This window comes from Amblyomma americanum, chromosome 3 (genome assembly GCF_052857255.1).
Source record: "Amblyomma americanum isolate KBUSLIRL-KWMA chromosome 3, ASM5285725v1, whole genome shotgun sequence".
Classification (NCBI taxonomy): Eukaryota; Metazoa; Arthropoda; class Arachnida; order Ixodida; family Ixodidae; genus Amblyomma; species Amblyomma americanum.
In genome coordinates, this window is record NC_135499.1 from 116,976,438 (window position 1) to 116,989,479 (window position 13,042).

Below are 13,042 nucleotides of genomic sequence, written 5' to 3' on the forward strand. Positions count from 1 at the left end.
TCGTCTGCCAGCCGCCAAAAAGAGTCGAGGAATTCATGCAAGAAGCCTGCACGATTGAGAAGACCCTCTACGTCCGAGCTCGGCAGTACAATCGCTCTTCCTCTGCCTGTGCAATGCGATCGGACGCGACGGCCACAACCAGCGACAGCTTGCGAGAAGTTATCCGCGAAATCGTCCGAGAGGAGCTACGCTGATTACTGCCATCCTCCCCATAGCCACAAGCAGTGACTTTGATGGATGTGGTACAGGAAGAAGTGCAACAGGCACTTGGCACCCCGACGGCCACAAAACCCCAGGTCATGACCTACGCCGCTGCAGTACGCACTCCTCAGCCCCAACGACAACCCCTGCATCTTGTCCGACATGAACAACTTGTTTCCGAACGCCACCTCCCTGCCCCCGCCCGCCCAGCCTAAGATCGACGCTCAAACCCCAGGAAATGCGACGCCTGGAGGACTTCCGACAACCGGCCGTTTTGCTTCCATTGCGGTGAGGTCGGCCATATTCTTCGTCACTGCCCGTATTGATGTATCGGTCTTCGAGGATTTGCCGTTAACGCCCCACAACCACGCTTCGTCCAACGTCCGCAGGAAATCGACGAGTGCCTGCGTCGAGAAGAGCACACGCCGAACCGTTTTTCGCGCTCATCATCGCCGTCAACCTCGCTCTTTGCGTCGGCACGCCGCAACTACGCAGCCGTGGTACGAGGAAGGCCTCCCAGCCCCAGTGGGGGAAACTAAAGACATCAACCTCTGGAGGTGAGGTGGCTCACAAGAGAAACGCCGAAGATCCTCCACCGACCACGCCCCATGAGGACGCTGCACCCGCGACGTCGCATGAAGAACCGACACTCGCTGCACAGACGCCGCACACAAGGACAACCCCGACCACGACTTGACCTGCATTCAAAACGACGCCGCAACCCAGAAAAGCTTCGACCACACGCCCCACCCGCGACTCGCATACGCGATGAAGCCGTGACCCGACGCCGAGAGCGACATGCAATGCAAGAGCCAGGACCTCCGACTTAGAAGTGACTATCGACGGCCGGAAAGTTACCGCTCTAGTCGACACAGGAGCCGATTACTCGGTGCTGAATGGAACATTCGCTGCGCATCTGAGAAAAGTCACAACGGCTTGGGACGGCCCACAAATTTGCACCGCAGGGGGCCACCTCATTACGCCCTCAGGACGATGCACAGCGCGAGTGACTGTCAAAGGACATACCTATCCTGCGACCTTTGTTGTGCTACCGCAATGCTCCCGCGAACTGATCTTGGGTATGAATTTCTCTAATGAACATCAGGTGAACATCGACCTGCGATCCAAGCTGATCACGCTTTCGACGGACGAAGCCATCGCTTCGATGAAAACTCGAGAAACTCCCGTTTCCCAGAGTGTCCTGGAGAAAGGAGTGAGCGTCCTACCCCACTCAAGCGTTCTCGTGACCTTAGGTGCCACGAAAGCTATTAACGTTGAAGCCATCATCGAGGGGAACCTGCAGTTGTTTCTAGACCGAGTAATCAGCATCGCAAGAGGCATCGCACATTTCCGCAATGGCCAGGCCAAAGTACTGCTGACTAATATCAGCGGAGAATACCGGCACATTAACAGAGGAAGGCCGATTGCTTTCTTCGACGAAATACCCGACGTGCGAGACTCCTTCGCCCTCTGCGACTCCTCTGCAGAAGATTCGCCTGACCAAGAGAACTCGCCCACTCTCTACATCAACCCAGCCCTGCCCCGGAACAGGCAAGACCACATCCGCAATCTGTTTCGAAGCTACAGTGAGTGTTTTTCACCGTCGCCGAAGGTCCGACAAACGACAATTGCCAAGCATTGCATTATAACGGACCAACACGTCCAACCTCTCCGTCAAAGCCCGTACCGTGTGTCACCGCGAGAACGACAAGCCATCCGGGACCAAGTCGAAGAAATGCTTCGCGACGACGTCATCCAGCCTTCAAACGGCCCATGGGCGGCACCGTTTGTTCTAGTGAGAAAGACGGTGCACTTCGACTCTGCGTTGATTACCGCCGCTTGAACAACATAACGAAGAAGGACGTCTACCCCCTCCCCCGCATCTACGACACACTGAACCGCCTCTGCAACGCCAAATATTTCTCGTCGATGGACCTCAAGAGCGGCTACTGGAAAATTGAGGTCGACGAAAGGGATCGCGAGAAGACAGCATTCATCACTCCGGATGGGCTGGTTGAGTTCAAGGTGATGCCATTTGGTCTCTGTTCCGCACCAGCGACGTTTCAGCGAGTAATAAATACAGTGCTGGCAGGCCTGAACTGGCTAATTTTTCTGGCATATTTAGATGACGTCGTTGTCTTCGCCTCGAACTTTGAAGAGCACCTCAAAAGACTACGAACAGTACTAGACCCCATCAAGTCGTCTGGCCTAACCTTGAAAGCAGAGAAGTGTGACTTTGCCTACGAAGAGCTGCTGTTTCTAGGCCACATCGTTAGCAAGGAGGGAGTACGCCCGGACCCACAGAAAACAGCTGCTATTGAACAGTTTCCCCCGCCGGCCGATAAAAAAGGAGTACGCAGATTTCTCAGACTGTGCGCATAATACCGACAATTTGTGAAAAACTCTTCGCGCAACGCCTAGCCCCTGACGCAACTGACGAAAGCAGACGTGCCGTTAAAATGGGAAGCGCCGCAAGCAGAAGGCTTCAAGGAATTTTAGCGTCGTTTACAGTCCCCACCAATCCTCGCGCATTTTGATGAAACCGCCGATACTGAAGTTCATACCGACGCAAGCAGCGCGGGCCTAGGTGCTGTTCTCGTTCAAAAAAAACGACGGGCTGGAGAAAGTCATCGCATGCGCTAGCCGTTCCCTTTCCAAGGCCGAGGCTAACTATTCGACAACTGAGAAGCAGTGCCTTGCCACAATCTGGGCTACGTCAAAATTTTGCCTCTACCTTTACGGCCGACCGTTCAAGGTGGTCAGCGATCAACACGCGTTGAGCTGGCTTGCCAATTTGAAGGATCCCTCTGGCCGACTCGCTCGATGGGCTCTGCGTCTCCAGGAGTTTGACGTCACCATCGTTTACTAGTCCGGACGCAAGCACTCTGATGCCGATTGCCTCTCACGACCCCCTATAGATACACCGCCGCCGGACGACGATGAGGACGCCTTCCTGGGGCCCATCAGCCCCAGCTCTTTTGCTCAGCTGCAACGCTCGGACCCCGACCTAAAACGCTTCATCGAGTACATGGAAGGCAAGATGTCTTCACACCCGCTTCATTCAAGCGAGGACTGTCTTCATTCTGTGTGCACAATGAGGTCCTTGTGAAGAAGAACTTTGCAGCGAGCAAAACAGCCTACCTCCTTGTTGTACCTGCTTGTCTCCGAAGAGTTCTACACACTTCACACGACGAGCCGACAGCTGAATATCTCGGGTTTACTCACACCCTCCGACGCATTAAAGACAAGTATTACTGGCCCCGACTGTCTGCCGATGTCGCACATTATGTGAAAACCTGCCGAGATTGTCACCGACGAGAGACCCCTTCCACATGACCAGCAGGATTTCTGAGCCCCATTGAACCTCCCTCAAGGCCCTTTCAGCAGATCGGCATGGACTTGCTTGGCCCTTTTCCAACTTCAACGTCTGTAAATAAGTGGATCAACATAGCGACCAACTACCTGACCCGCTACGCCAAGGCGAAAGCCCTACCGAATGGAACAGCAGAAGAAGTCGCCAGATTTTTCGTGGAGTGCATTGTTCTTCTACACGGCGCCCCCGATGTGCTCATCACGGACAGAGGAACAGCATTCACGGCGGAACTAACGCAAGCCATCCTGCGTTACAGTCAAACCAGCCACCGGAGGACAACTGCCTACCATCCGCAGACCAACGGACATAGCGAGCGCCTGAACAAAACTATCGCCGATATGCTCGCCATATATGTCGATGCCGAACACAAAACCTGTGTTGTCATCCTGCCGTACGGCGTCTTCGCCTACAACACCGCAGTGCAGGAGACCACTCAGATGACACCTTTTAGGATCGTCCATGGCAGGGAGGCCACGACCACGCTAGACGCCATGCTGCCCAACGTTACAGAAGAAGAGAACATCGGCGTTGCCGCCTACCTTCAACGCGCAGAAGCTCAAAAGCTTGCCCGATTACGGATCAAACATCAGCATCGGTCCGATGCCAGACGCTACAACCTACGAAGACGCAACGCGGAATACAAGCCAGGAGACCAAGTCTAGGTTTGGACGCCCATTCGCCGCCGTGGATTGAGTGAAAAGCTTTTGCGCTGCTATTTCGGCCCGTAGAAGGTTCTTCGTCGGCTAGGTGAACTGGATTATGAAGTCATCCCTGACGCAATGACTGCATCCCAGCGACGCCGCGTACGACCAGAAGTTGTCCATGTAGTCCGTCTGAAGCCGTATTATGCGCGCTAAAGGACGCTGTATTTTCATACTCTATATTCGAAAGATCCGTTTTATATCTTACTAGTCGCATTATTTGTTTTAATAAATCAGGTCGATGCTTCTTTCAGAGGGGAGTAATGCCGCGAACATTTTCAGTGTTCGTTCAATCTTACATCTGCCGCCAAACAACTTTATCGCTTTGTTTGCGACGCAAGACGCGACTAGATTTATCTCGATTGATCGCAGCCTGGCAGCGCTGATTCTACGTTGTTCCGGAATCTTCTAGTAACTTTGCACGCTTTATCTCGAAAGTTCGCTATCAGCTTTAAATTGAGCACGTCAGAGAGCGGCGGGCATTTTGTTCGACGACCGCCGAGCACGCTTGTCGCTTCGCCACCGCCGAGTGATTCAGTCCATTTTGGGTGCAAGTCAGCCCAATAAACAGTTTTCGTTTAGAAGACCTTTTGTCCGTCTTCATCGCTGCTTTGATTGCCGTCACCGCTACGTGATAATATAATTATTCACAACGAACTAGCCAAAATTTCTGCTTTTACTGCTTTTCACATTTTTATGCGCTCATTTCTGGGCGCACCGATAGTTTAATGATGTTAGGCTACCAATTGCTTCATTAAAATTTTTGAAAGCGCCCAGCCACCTTCTCGTTTTAAAACAGACTGCAAAGAGAGAAATTGCTCGATTTTCTCCCAGTATGCGAAATTAGTGCGAGTTGTGCAGGATCTCAGCACGTTACCCCAATTGTGTTTTCTTATGTGATGCACACTTTAGAGAACACACGGATACCGAGGAGAAATCTTCATTCCCCTGCGGGGAGCAGCAAGAAAAAGTGATGAAACTCCGTAAGAGAAGGGATTTTCCTTCCCTTACGGCGCAGTATGGGCGCCCAGCGAGAATTGCGAGACAGGCTTCATTTCTTTTCCTTAAAACCATTTTTCATTTCATTTTCCTTGCCTTACGGCGCGATTCGGGTGTCCACCAAGATATCTTTCCTTTCCTAAATTGTTTGGGCAAGGGGTCGCACCGAAGGACGTTGGTGTTCCGTGGATTCCTTGGCAATGCTGCAACACGCTGCCGCGTCCTGCTTTTAAAGGCGAAACTTAAACGTCCTCCAATTTTTATTCTACTTACTAGTCAATCATATTTAAATAATTACCCTATTAATCTCCCATGGATGAACACCGCACATTAAGAAAAACATCACCTATGATCCTTGGTTTAAGTGACTGTTGGCTTGCTTCAAGGAAGGAGATGTTAGTTGGGCTTTAGTCTTGTGTTGCGGCTTTTCTGGCTTGTTTCGTTCTTCTGAATATGCTGCACGAAATAGCTCACCAGTTTTCAGCTCTGCTTCGGGTTTCAAACATGACATTCGCACCGTCCTCATGGGCGCCCACCGCGGCTGAAGCCCGCCTACCCATGACAGGAAGGAGTGATGCACCGCTTCCGATCGTGTGACGGGCTCGGAGGGCAGCCGCCAGGAGCAACTTCGGCGCCAGTTGCGCGACACAACCTAGCTTTATCTACGACACGTGCTCGCCGCAAGTTTACACGCGGACTCGCGGCGGCGTCAGTCCGCTATCGAGTGACAAGGGGCGGCGCATCCCGGCTGCTCCCGCGATGCCTGCGTCGAGATTCCTGCCAGCACTCGTGGATGCCGCTGCGGCGGGCGCGTTTCAAGTTAGCTAGACGCTGGGATGTGGCTTGCGCGGAAATCGAGCCTCGGGGTGGTGTAGAAATATCGTCGTGTTGTCGCTGCTGACGCCATGTGCGGGCTGCGTCGCACTTGTGCACTGTGAGCGGCTGCGCGAAGTTCTGGTTGTCCAAAGGAGAAGTCGGACACTTCGAGGTCTCCCGCATTGGAGCTTCTTCTTACTGACCTTCAAGGTACGCTACTGACCTCTACGAAATTATTCGCTGTCATTTGCCTGAATGCGTAAGATTGTTTCTCTTTGAATGTACTTTCACTTGAGTGGGTGCTTTTAGTGTCTGATCTGGTGCAACCCCTGCAAAATATCCACGATGTCCAGTACCTACGGTTAATCGATTTATGACTGTCTTGTTCACACTGCTAAATAAATAAAGACCACATGACTGTAGTGTGGCTTAATTTACACGGTAAAAACAGCAATGTCTGGAAATATTTATTACTCGCTAGAGTGAGCCCGGAGATGGCTTTCTATCCTGCTCGCATGTTTTCAATATTAGAGGGGCAGGGAAGTCTACAGTGCTTTATAGGTAAAACATTATATTATGAAAACAAGTGCCAAAGCAAGGCATGAAACTGGGTGCTTTCTCTACTTTGATGCCACTTTGAGAGGATCACGCCCTATTAAATCGTGCATTTCCTGGCTTGAAATGATGTTGCAATGCGTAATAATCCCTACGCAAGACGAAATTGATGCCTTCGAAATTAAGTTGAACGTTGATCGAGAAAAAGTGAAGTAGAAGTTAATGCTAGAGATCTAGCTTTATTCCCTTCGTTTTGCAGATTTTAAATAAACTGCATTTGTGTAGTCATGAACATTCGCAAATTCCGCTAGCATACCGCGTACCCATTTCCTCGCATCATAATCATTTATTAGACTAACGTGGTAACCTGGTCGACTTCGGGCGCAATCTTAAGTTAGCACCACCACTCTTCCCCTGTTTCTGTAGGACTATTTATGAGCAGGCGGTTAAAGTGCTCAGAAAATTTTCGATGTAGCATAAGCGAGAGTAGCGGATATATACTTGTCGGGCATTTTAGTTGCCGAAGAGGAGGTCGTGACAGACAGAATTATCTCGGCAACAACCTCCATGATTTCCATTAATTGCAAAACTTTCGTCTTACGTACGAAAGTCAGAATGCAGGTGAAATTTTATTCCAAGTACGAGCTTTTTACTAGAACGGAGATAATAATTATACCTGTAACTGCTTTCAGACGTTATTCTTTGCACACATGAATAAGGTTCTTACGAATCACATAAATCGCAGTGATTACAATGACCCGCTTCTTGCCTTTTTTTGTGAATTGTTTGGAATATGTTTGTTGCTTCAAGTGTCAACAAAAACGAAATCTACAGCGCTGAGTGATGCTTCAACCTATCGTTCTTTGGGAACAGAGTAGACGCCAACGCGGGTAGTATCTCTATGCCCCTATACAGAAGGTACTTTTCAGTGACCCCCAATGTGCCAGTTATCAATCAAGAGATATTCATTTATCGCATATTGTATACATATGCACAAAAGTCTATGCCTAAACCTCTGACGTATGCATACAATATATACGTGCCTCAGCTTCATGCATGTCAAGTTTTACACCACAACGAAGACGCAGCGAGGGTTGCACTCGCGGTCTCACCGAAGTGCGTGTCAGTGTTTTGTTAGACAGCACAGAAAGAGCCGAAACGTCCGTCTTTACGTTACGGAAAACCTTTAGCACTTATTTCGACATTTGAGTGAAAAACTACAATAGCTTATATATGCTTCGAATTGGGGCAATTCTTAGAAGCTGCCCATTTTCCCTGCCACTGGTTGTTCCCACACCAAAAATAAAAGCAGCTGTTCAAATCGTTCCGTTTGCCCTGTCTAGTTTCAGCGTTATTTTCAAACAGTGCTAAATCATGTGCTTGAGCCATATGTCGCAGCGTTGTCGGCGACTGAGGAGCTCAAAGAATCAAGTGAACAGTGCGTGCATAGGTTTTGTGCCATGTTCGTGTTGTTATTGTTTACTTTGTAGTTTACATTTCCTGATACGTCTTCTGCAACTGAGAACACCAAGGACTGAGAGACGATAAGAAACGGCTAGCGGGCACAGCTGCGTACCCTAATTTCTAACGGGTGCTTGCGCAGGTGAGAACGGAATATTCTAATGGCCTTCAGCTTGAGAACAATCGAAAGAAAAACCGCTCATGTGCTATCATCATTGTAAATTGTACCCTAAGTATTTTAGTTCTGCTCTGAAGGCACTGAAATAGAGCAAGAAAATATAAAGTCATCAGGATTACGCTCTGAAGGCATTGTTGCACTGTTGTGGCAGTTGCACTGAAAACGCACGGTTCGGGCGGAATCACGCTCACAGGCCCGTCACCAAATATGAAGAGAAGCCTAAAGAGACATTTATGAAAACAGGGACGATCAAAATTTAAGTGGCCCGTATTTGCGGCCTGTGTACAGTCGCGATCACAATATTGCGGGACGTCGGAAAGCGTGGCAGAACTACGCAAGGCCTACGCGAGAAATGCAGCTACAGGCATGCACTGGAAATTGATATTCTCGCCTGCACGACAGAAACAGAGAAAACATAATTGCACGCTCCCTCTCTTTTATCAAGATTCCCTGCACCGCGATAGCGACCAGAGGTGGGCTACCTCATGAGGTCGACCTCAACCACACGTCGTGAGGTGAGGTTGAGGTGAGGTCGGCAACGGCTCGAAACTTTGTGAGGGAGGTCAGCAAATCAGACCTCAACCTCTCGCGTGAGTTTGAGGTTGAGTGAGGTCGAAATTTTGAGGTCGAGACTTTTTGCAGTTGCCACGTCTTACTCCGACGAGTGCCGCTTCCGAAGCGGAGTTGTAGCGCATCACCACAGTGTTCATGCAATGACGCTTGGTGTTCGGTTTCCCATGTTTGGACAACTGGATGCCACAGTTCCCTCTTAGCTTCCTGTGCTGCACCGTAATGTCGGTTCAGTCCGAGCCTACAGGAAGACGCATCCCTCTGGTCCTCCCGGAAGGAGTGTTACTGCCACAGCACGCCACTCTCCCTGCCCTTTGCCCCGCTTGCGTAGCCCCCAGCCGCCTGGCGGTCGGCTAAAAGCGCAAAGCACGTAACTCACGTTGACCCGCGGTAGCTTTGTTTGATGCCGCAAACAAACAAGTTCAGTCCAAGAAGCACGCAATAAATTCGTCGCAGCGCGGATGGCCCCAAGCGAGACTGCTCCGTGTTCATGCTCGTTGCCGGCATTGACGTATTGGTCTTTGCCTTGCAGTTGAATAAAGGGGATCCTGCTGTGCATTACAAGCTAACTTAACAGAAACTGTAGTAGTCGGCACAGGCGAGAGAATGTGATTCAGGTGGTTCCTAACAATGACACCTGCTTATTTGATTAAAAAAGCACGAAGCCAGAAAAACCTGTATGACACCGTCGAAGGTTTGGAACGGTGGCTTCCCCTTTCGAACCTCACGCTAATTATGTACATTCCCGTTCTGTAATGCAAGCAGGCGCAAATATAATTTTGCTTTTTTATCCTTCCGAATAACCTCTCTTTGGTCTCCTGTTCCTTGTTCCTTCTCGGAAATTCGCTTATTATGCCGAAACACAACAACACGAGGCGAACGCACCAGTAGAGCGGTGTTGCAGCGGCTAAAAATGCAAAACTATAGTGAATTTATGGCGATCTAGTAGCGGATTCTTTTTCATTTGTTGTTTAATGAAGATGTGTGAATGGAACTGATTACATGCTCGCACTGTGCTGCTGAGTCGTTGTTTCAAACCTTCTAATATGACGTTTAATGGGGCACACTGTTGTTCGCTTCTGTTTTTAGCGTGTCATTTTTGTTTCTATGATTCTAATCATTCTCTTTTTTTTTCTCGTATGGGATCAGTTAGGTTTGACGGCCTGCCTTGCAGACGACCAGGCACTACGCGTTATCTTTCCTTTAACTATTTTGCAGAGACCCATCGTTCACCTTAAACGGCTTCGCGGAATGCTCGCGCGGTGCTCACGGGTAAAAAACGTCGAGGATGCTGGCGTACCATTGATTAATTCAGTTTTGAAGGAAAACAAGTGATTGACTTAAAGCAGCTTATCTCAGAATGGTTGACGAAATGATACCCAGACTTCTGCTGAGGCGTATGAGTACTTAGGCTGATTTTTTTTCTTGGGGGGGGGGGGGGGTGGAGGGGTGGTGGGTGGTACGGGGGGTAGGGGGTTGGGAAAAGATTTCGCTGCGGGGAAATATAAGCGGAGAGCCGTGGTGATCCTGATAGAGAGGGTGGTTCACGCTGCTCAATCTAAGCCAGTTGTTTTGACCCGTGTGATTTTAATAGTTGGCACAGTATTCGAAGACGTAATCTAGCCCTTTCTCTCAAAATGCCGCGGGTTCAACTAGTCATCGTGGAATTCCCAGGATTTAGAAACCATTACCATCGCCACCTGGAGGGAAGTGGTGGAAACGGGGGGGTCTTGACCTCCCAGGAACATCAACATCATCATCCTTAATTATTAGCTGCAGGTATTACCATTTTCCCGCACAATAATTATATTCGGTTGCTGGGTAATGTACAATATTTAATCAATATTCTGGTAACTTTTAATTTTGTGCCGGTATATCAAACTTCCTTGCGCTCATAAAGATACACTGTTAGCGTCATTATCATCGCCATCATCTAGAGAGTCAAAGGCATGTGTCGTTGCATGATCTTTGCAGTATGATATACATGAGAACTGGCGCGTTTACCTGCTGGACAATCCGAATTTCATCAATGTGGACTGGGTTGTGGGCACTCTTTGTAATGCGTCATGCGCGCATGTGCAGTAATGTGGGATCCATATGGATCTTGAAATGGGTGTGGAAAGAGGGTGGATGAGGGCCTGGTATGACAAGAAATTACATGGTTGTCACATGAGCAGGTGTGATGTCATATTACAGCGTCGTCACGTGACTAGGTTTGATGACACATTACATCGCCGTCAAGTGACCTGGTATGACGTCACACTCATATGATGTCGTTACTAATAATACGAGTTAGTCTTTGCGCTACCCAGTTATATTAATTAGCATTGATTAATTATGTGACGTCATCTTCGTCGCGTTACTCGTCGGCTGGTGACGTCGCATCGCGCCGTTTCTTGCGGATATGACCTGGAAAATGAGCCATCTGATGCTTTCGCATTAATAAAAGAAGCCTCTCGCTTCTACACAGACGTAAATACAACCTGCCTCTGTTGGTGTACTACAGTTGCAGCTTGTTAAATGTTTTCGAAGGCAACATACAGAGGACAGAAAAGAGCATTCTCGCTATGCCGCATGCAGGTAGAAAATCAAAATATACTGATATGCGTCTGCACAACCGTCGCATGGGAAAGTAGATCAACGAGTATCGTGAATACCTCCCCCTCCTCCCAATTTCTGGTAAATGGTGTAGAATGGCTGTGTTTGTCAATTGCCGGTTCGTGCGTGAATGAGCGAGAGGCTTCCGATTCGAACAAGTACTATACACGAAGCAGGTTTCAAAGTATTGGCACATATAAAGTACTCACCGACGTACTGGTGGTAACCGCATATTGGACACCCCTGCCAGCATATACTTTCTAAAGGCTCATCCCAGATTATAAACTTCTCCTATTGCGTTTACATCAATAGTGTCTGTACACACCGTATTAAATAGTACCATTATCATTTAGGCTTTCGTGTCTCACAAGATTCTCAGAATTGCTTTTAACTGAAGAACTTCTTAATCGCTTTTGTTTTGTTTTTCGTTAATTTTCTGAGGGCGAGCAGCCGACCTAAACCGCACAATTTGAGGTTGAGATGAGGTTGAGTGAGGTCAGCAGTGGCCTCAGGAAAAGTGAGGTGAGGGCGTCTAAGGATACCTAAACCTCAACTCACGAGGTTGAGGTTGAGTGAGGTTGGCAAATTATTTTTGAGGTTAAGGTGAGGTCCAGATATTTTATGTCAAATGCCCACCTGGAATTAGCGACACGCTATCTGCTTCATTCATCAGCGGCTGAGGCAGATGCTGGCTTGACTCCGAAGCGGCACCCGGCGCTAGCGGCGACCTACGTACTGCGCGCGTGCTAGGGGTGGCAGTACAGAGATGCCTGAAAGGGGGAGTAGCGAGGGTGCGTCGATAGATGGCGCAGAACGCAGTTCTGCCACGCTTTTCGACGCCCCGCAATATTGTGATCGCGGCAGTACATTGACGCAAACTTGCTCATTGACGCGTGTTCCAGAAGTACTATCATGAGCAATATGAGCAGGAACACGAGGGCGCGTCCCCGACGGCCTCGAAGTCTACTTGTAGCGATACGTGGCGGTCGCTTTCAGAAATAACATGGAAAGGGAGGTGCATTTTATTCTGAGAAGGAGGCAACGCAAACCAACCTTTTGCTGCGGACAATGCTGCGAAAAGCGGCCGTCGTGCATCGCCACAAGGAGGGTTTGAGGCTCCCTTGTTCCTGCTCATATTGCTCATGATAGTACTGCCGCTTGTGCCTCCTCTGACAAAGTGGTTGTTCGTCTTCCACGATCACTAAGGAAAAATACATAATTCTGTCAGGAGAGTGCACCTCCAGCTTTCCCCGTTAATAACCGTCCCAGGCACAATTGTCGATTTGTAAGTACCATCCTCGGAGCACTTGTACGACTCAGCACTTGTACGTTGTACGACGCAGCATTCAGCGAACTTCGATCATGGCAGATAATTGAGGGGGACGCTTAGTCACTGGTTACGTGTGAGGACCCGATATTATACAGCCTCGTTGTGCCCCCTTAATGCGCTACCACTTAGCAGCCGCTGAACTGAGACTTAACTCAAATTTAATTTCATTTTATCGACTTCCATGTGTGTGTTGGTAGACGATTCGACCCAGATTGATTGCTGACTCAAGCTCCAACTACAATTCTGTGCTAAATCTCACG

The 13,042-nt window shown here is 49.2% G+C and overlaps 1 protein-coding gene across 3 annotated transcripts in view; it reads left to right on the plus strand.

Annotated features, from left to right (window-relative positions):
* Positions 1-5,952: 5,952 nt before the first annotated feature.
* LOC144124833 (proline-rich protein 5-like) overlaps positions 5,953-13,042 on the plus strand; it is a 33,025-nt gene continuing 25,935 nt past the window's right edge. For 2 of the 3 annotated variants that reach the window (XM_077657733.1, XM_077657735.1), the window contains exon 1: positions 5,953-6,300. The gene's annotated coding sequence lies outside the window, so the exon portion shown is untranslated. Of the gene's footprint in view, positions 6,301-8,135; positions 8,249-13,042 lie in introns of all 3 variants that reach the window. The other variant, XM_077657734.1, reaches the window with a different exon arrangement.